Raw genomic sequence first — 7,184 nt, forward strand, 5'->3', positions numbered from 1 at the left:
CCTATATTATTATTTAGAAAGGTGAACCTTAAATGTGTGGACGTTTGTTGAGCCTGTATTCATTTTCATAAGTCATATACAACATATTGTTCCGTATAAAAAACAAAGCACTTTAGCTTTCAGTGTATTATGGTGCCACGTAGAATACTGGCCCAAGTTTCACTGTGTTCATTAAGCAGCTACTACAAACACTTCTAAAACGCTCACCTGATTGCTAACCTTTTAACAACCTAAAGATGTCTCATATGAACCAAAGCTAGAGTAATGAAACAAATGTGTAGATGAATGTACTTTTTTATATGTGTGCAGCTCATGCTCATAACAGGTTTGAGTTAAATAGTAGTTGCATATTTTTCGTGGTTTGCTGCCATTAGGGATGGTAAGCTCTGTCACACAGGAGGATATAGTTTTTGACAAAGTTTCACAGAGAAGGAAACTCGACACCGAAGAAGCTGACAGTAAAATTCAGACACCAGTCAGTCAACATCCAAACTGTGTGAGAATAGTGTATATTCTCTATATGGCCTCAAAAAAACATACAATTTTAAATGTGTATAAAAGTCATATAGTCGGAAAAGAAACTATTTGGGGACTAATATCAGTCATCACTTTCAGTTAATTTCATTTTAGTCCAAAAATGGGCATTTAAGTCTCCTCTTGCAACTTTTGAGTCTCCTCTTGCAACTTTTAAGTCTCCTCTTGCAGCTTAAAAATGTGTGGGCATGGTGTGCTTCAGTGTCATGCTCAATGTGGGAACTTTGAGTAGCAGGTATCCCACACAGTTTTCTGCTGATTTAATTTGTGCAGCTGCAAATCTTTTTCTTCTCGTCCACAAACTTGAATTTCCCTTGCAGTGTTTTTCGGCGTGATAATCAACCGCTAACTTTGCAATTACTTCAATTTACAAGTGTTTGTGCTGTGAATGCATAATAACAAAGTGTCATGCCTCTCCCCAGTATGACGTGTCTTGCTCGGTTGTTTGCTTCGCAGAGCAAAGGTAACCGGAGAAATTCACATCACTTCCTTTTAAAGTCCTCTCTGAAACTGTTCGGTGACAGTTACAGAGAATTGCAGTATTATCGTCATGGCAACAACTTCAGCTGTGATATGGAGACTATAACCTGCTAACAAAGGAATCACAGCCTTTGTTGGAGGAAAGTTTTGAATAATGGCATGCCTTACTAAGAAAACAAAATGTAATTGTCTACATATCACATCAATCTCTGGACTATTTTTTAATGTAGATTGATATATGCAGAGTGTTAGATGTTAATGCTGCTGGTCAATAGACAGCGTGCGCATGCAATGATGTGTGATTGGTTTATCTGGACTCCCCATTTAGTGGCTACCAAGGATGCAGCAATTCATCTGAGGGTTGTTTTAGTTTGTTTTGTCCCATTGTTGACTTGTAGAGTGATGAATGCAGAAAAATGGCCAATTAATGGTTAATGCATTTTCACTTAATTTTGGCAAAAAATAACATTTATACACGAAAAGGAGTTGCATTCATACATGACAATAGGTTTATTATTTTTCAATTTGTTTTTATCCTGCTTCAGTTTAAAGACATTGCCAATAATTGGCTTCTGTTGTGCCATGAAAGGGGCTTTTCAATAAAAGTGCATATACAAATGAGATGATGGAGCCATTATGGAAACAGCCATCAAGTGGCTTTGAAAGCTATTTTAAAAACGCTGTGGCTCAGGGATATTTCAAGACACAGGATTACTCATACAAGAATGGACGGAGAGTAATTATGGATAAATGCTGTTCACAATGTCTGCAATCATTTGACAAGTTAAACTGTAAGTTTAACTCAAAAAACATACAATTTTAAATGTGTATAAAAGTTATATAGTTGGAAAAAAACTATTTGGGGACTAATATCAGTCGTCACTTTCATTTAATTTGCATGTATAAATTTTGATCCAAACATTTTAGTCCGAAAATGGGCTTTTAAGTCTCCTCTTGCAGCTTAAAAATGTGTGGGCATGGTGTGCTTCAATGTCATGCTCAATGTGGGAACTTTGCGTAGCAGGTATCCCACACAGTTTTCTGCTGATTTAATTTGTTGCTGCTCTCATTGGGACTTCAATAGCTGCTTGACACGAAGCACTGGGTCCTAGACACAACACGACAACCAGAACTGAAGTAATGATTCTGTAAAAGAAGAGTAGCCACAAGTAAAGTGTCTCTGTTGGCACATGATTCATGAGGAAGCAAGGCCAGTTTGTATGAATTATGAGAGATATACCACAGTATACATGAGAAGCACGGCCCGGGATATAGTTGGAGTCATGAAGTTTGTTTACGTGAGAACTTGCATAAACTGTCAATCAATTGTATTGTATTCAAAATGTTATCATTTTGTATTGTTTACTTACCAATTCACCCACTGTAATTTTTATCTATCAGAAAAGATCAGATTGTCCTCTTTGGGCCATTGTTCAGTCACTATGTATGAAAGACATGAAAATCAAATCCAAGAATAATGTAAAATACAATATATACATGAAATATATTTGAAAACATGTCAGAAATCAATAAACTGCTATACAATGCTAAATAATTTTGTCTCTTTTCTTTTTCTCAGAGAACTGATTTAGCTGGACACATTTGATGAATATTTGTTGTTTGGGCCTCTAATATTACACATTACACAGTAAAATGCAATTCTTGAAGTAAAATGTCTGAAATGACAAATGTTCCTAGCAGATTCCAATCCCTATACAACTTCGCTAACGTAAACTTTCTGAATTGGTATAAAAGTCTTTAAACTAGGTTTAGAATTCTTCAAACCAACCATTGTTGTGTCATGTATCGACGATGTGCAAAGTGTGAATTGTATAATGTGAGATACTAATGTTGAAGGACACACAGCCAGCACTGAAAGTAGTTAAGTACCCTAAGTTTGAACACTAGTTAACTCAATATGTAACCACTTGAAACGTGTGTTAGCAGGATGGATTATTTATTTGTCAAATATGCATAAATGTTTGTAAAATGTATGAATCAGAATCAGCTTTAAGAAGCTGAAATGTAAGCTACCTAACACAACATTTGTATAATATGACTACAACTGGAAGCTCTAATAAGCTAGTACGTTTTCTCAGAATATACTAGCTTGACACATTTGAAGAACATCTGCTGCAGTGGCCTTTAACACCAGACTGGAATACACTTCAGAAAATAAAATCATATAAAGTCCCTAAAATAAAAAGCCCTCAAAGTTGTCAACATAATTGATAGCCTTTTGCTAGGAGACATGTCTCTATATTGTTAAACTAATCATACTGTAGCTCAATGAGTGGCATGCTTTGTTGACATACTTCTGTTGTGAAGCACATAGCTGGCATTTGTTAACCTTTTAAGCTAGCGTTAGCACAAACACACTATTTAAGGTATTCTATAGTGTGGGGTTGTACAGACTGGTCGACTAGTCAATTAGTCGACTTCACTGCGGTGACATGACGCGTGTCGACTAGTCACGTGACAACAACAACATGGACGCCTCCGAGAAGACAGGTGAGGATCCCAGCGGTCATTGCAGCGGTTCATCAAGTGTGTGGAAATCCTTCACCAAAGACGACGCCCATGCAACTGTGACATGCAAAATATGTAAGTCAGCACTGAAATACAACAAAAGTTCTACTGCAATGCTCACTCATCTGAAAAGGAATTCGCTAACGCTAGCAGAGGAACGTCCAAATCTTCTCGACAGTCAATTAACAACTTCACCAAAAGCCCTGTGGCAACAAAGAGAAGGCGGCTCAACAGTTTAAATGGTGAGTTTTATTGTTAAAGTTATTAGACATTTCCCATCTTACTACGGGCTGTGGAGCACTATTAAATGCTATTGATGGTGCCGATTTTTATAGGCTATTCGTTTAATTTCTATTGATAATCTCATGAGTTTATGTTCAGCTCTGCTGTGTTCTATTAGTTGACATTGTTGCTGTGGTTGTTGATGTCTGTGAATGCACCATGCGAGAGACAGAAATTATGGTAGAGATGAGAGTTTGCCTAACGAAAGTGCTGTATTTGAAATGTCAGACCGAAGTGTTATGGTGTTGGCGTGGGCTATGACTGACAGTAGCCAGCGTTCAAGCTGCAGTAAACTTACAGTAAAGCCGCTATCGCTTCCTTTGCGTGAAACACTACAGTAATCAGGTCAAGAATGTAGATTTCATTGTTGCTGGTGTAGTGACGTCACAAGCGACTAGTCGTGTCGACTCGACTTTCACCACATAGTCGACTTTAACAAATCTGAAGGCGTTCAACCTATTCAGCGTGTCAGCATCACATGCAAAGCAGTGAATGTGACACTCAATCCGTTACATATTGTGTGCTTGAAAAGAAACAAAATAGTGATAAGTGAATCAGATAATGGCGATTAATAATAAGAATAGCTAAACCACTACTGCTAGTGTAGCCTTAATTGTGGGGTAGAGACATCTGAATGAAACAACTCCCACTAGCATCACATTATTTTGTCGGCTTTCTTTGACGGTTAAAATTGGTAAGATAGCAGAGAAGTTAGCCCAGCTCTGCCTCTGATGCTATACTGTGCTGTTTTATTGTAAATCTGTGACAAAATCTTGTATGAAGAACGTACGATTTTACAGCACCATGCACATGCTTCAGCATGTTAAAAAACACAACACAAAGCTTGACAGGACTGCTTTCATGAGTGGACAGTTGCTTTTCGGTGGAAGGATTTAGCAAATGGTCAATTACCAAAACCCTAGTTTCACACAGTAAACCTGGGGCTTAGGGGCCCCTGTGGGTGTGGGACCCTAGGGCAGCTGCCCACTTTGCCTGGGTGGTAATCCAGCATTGAATAGACAGAGGAAGAAGATATGAGAGAGGAAAGAATGTGTGTGGGCTGACAGTCTTGCAGTATAGTATCCCCATATAAAAATACTATCTAATCTGAAAACAAAATGTGTTTTTTTTTTTTTTTTTGTACTTATGAAGATTTGGCACTCAGTTTTACAGCAGAGCAAAAGCCAGTGCTGCTTCAAGTAGGGGAAGGAGTGTGGGTGACTTTAGCAGTTGCCTAAACGAGATCAGATAAAAGCACGGATGACCTTCTCCAGATCTACGAAGGATGAAAACAACTTAATTTTTAATATGTTACTGAATTGCAGGAAGCAGTCTCAGCCTCTTTACCCTCACTTCAGAAGTCAAGTTACTGTCAGAATCACTCCCGGCTCTCTGGCCAGCCATCTTGGTTTGGGAAGAGAAGTAGACAGACAGCTGCAGAGAACGACTGGAATGAAAGTTTTTCCATTTCAGATTTATTTTCAACTTTTGATGCTCGGAGCTGGAGAACTATGGTTATCACACCAGGTGTTTTAAGTAGTGAAAGTCATTTGTCCCTCAGTCGATCCCCAGTGTATTCCAGCTTTAATACTTTAAATGGAGCTCAACAGCTGGGTCAGAGGGGCTCTGATTACATCTGTGACCCTCTCACACCAGAAGATACACGAAGATTTGTAGCCTTAAATGCTGTTAAATTCGTCCAACCAGTCTTTTTTTTTGTTTTTGTTGTTGTTTGCTGTTGTTCATCAGGTGCCATCATTAGATCTACTGGTTTGCCATTTTCAGCAGGCACCACATTTTGGGGATGGTGGTGGTATTATACTGTATATCTCATTAGGGAATACAACTCCTAAGTAGGTGACAGCAGCTCTCAGCATGCAAGCAACAGCCAAGCCTCCAGCCATAAAATACTAGAGCATTTTTCAGTTAAAGCTATTTTTAACCCAGTTCAGAAATGTTAAAAAGAGACTTGTGGAGAAAAAGGATTTAAAACTTTGCTGTTACATTAGTGTAATCATTAAATAGCAAGTGAAAACTATAGTTATAGCAGTTAATGTGTAAAAGAGGTTTGCTTTATGTTCCAACAAACTTATATTACTGTATAATAGGGGGCCTTCATGGTGGTAGTCACCTAAATAGAAGTGTCATTTTGATCATTGATTGATCTATGGGCTGTTTATAAAGATGGGTAGACCCTCAGTGATGGTTTACTCAAGAGTGGTTTTGGAGTCCAGTGAGGTGCCTCTAGCTGTCGCCATCTTGCCATGCCTAGCTTTGCCTAATTTTGAAATAACTGGGCAAAGAGGGGTGGAGCGAGCGTGGAGCTGAGGCTGTTGGGTGAAGCCTTATGCTTTATTCACACTAGCGGAGCAAAAAGTTACAATATATTTTCAATGGAAGCCGTCGATATGACAAGCTGATGTCCAGCACGTGTCGCAATGTCAAATACGTGACATACGAAAGTTGAGCTGGCTTCAAGGCTTTTGTCACTCCACTGACACAGTGTTGCACCAACAATTCATATGTGTTTGCTTCACCTGTTTCACATAACCACATCGATTATGTCATAGAGTTTGTAGCGTTAAGAAAACAGCTGGCAACCTGAGAAAGCCATCTGTCCTTCAAAGTGTCACACCGTTAATAATACGTAATTTCAAGTCTTAATACAAGCTAAACATTTGACATTTGGTGCTTGGATTGATACCAAAACAAACCTAAGAATATACAACTATGACGGTATAATAACTGTAAAATATACAATATGGACTTATTTCATTGCACTATCATCATAGTTTACATGTCTTCTGGTTTGTAAAACAGGAGAAATTTTGCAATTTATCACTCACGGAAAACAACAGATGTGGTTCTTTATTGGCTGCTTCATGACTAAAATGTTTGTTTGGAGAGAATTCATCCCTGATTCATACAACAAATAATCCTCTTCCCATATCTACTTCTTTTGCTATCCCGAGTTCTGTTGATTCAATCACATAGCTGCAGTAACATCAAAGTGGTTTGATTTTATCAGAACAAAATCAGCGTGGTGCCTGAGTGTGACGAGACTTTTGTGAGAAGCCGTGTGGATGGAGATCAGAGATTTTATGCGAGTTGTGTGCGAGTCATCTAAAGGCACAGTGTGATCGGGATGAGAAATAGTCTTACACTTACAAAGCCTAATTGGTTAACTTCAGTTTGTAAATTATGATGCAAATATTGCACCTTAGATGGATTAAACAATTGTGTTTTGAATGAATTATGTTTCATGCCGGAAGATTGATTAGACTATGCTGGCTGTGTGTTGTGTGTGTGCTCTGTGCTGTGTGTATGTGTGGATGGCGGATGCTGTCATTAAATAGCCC

Source organism: Chelon labrosus, assembly GCF_963514085.1.
Source record: "Chelon labrosus genome assembly, chromosome: 23".
Lineage (NCBI taxonomy): Eukaryota > Metazoa > Chordata > Actinopteri > Mugiliformes > Mugilidae > Chelon > Chelon labrosus.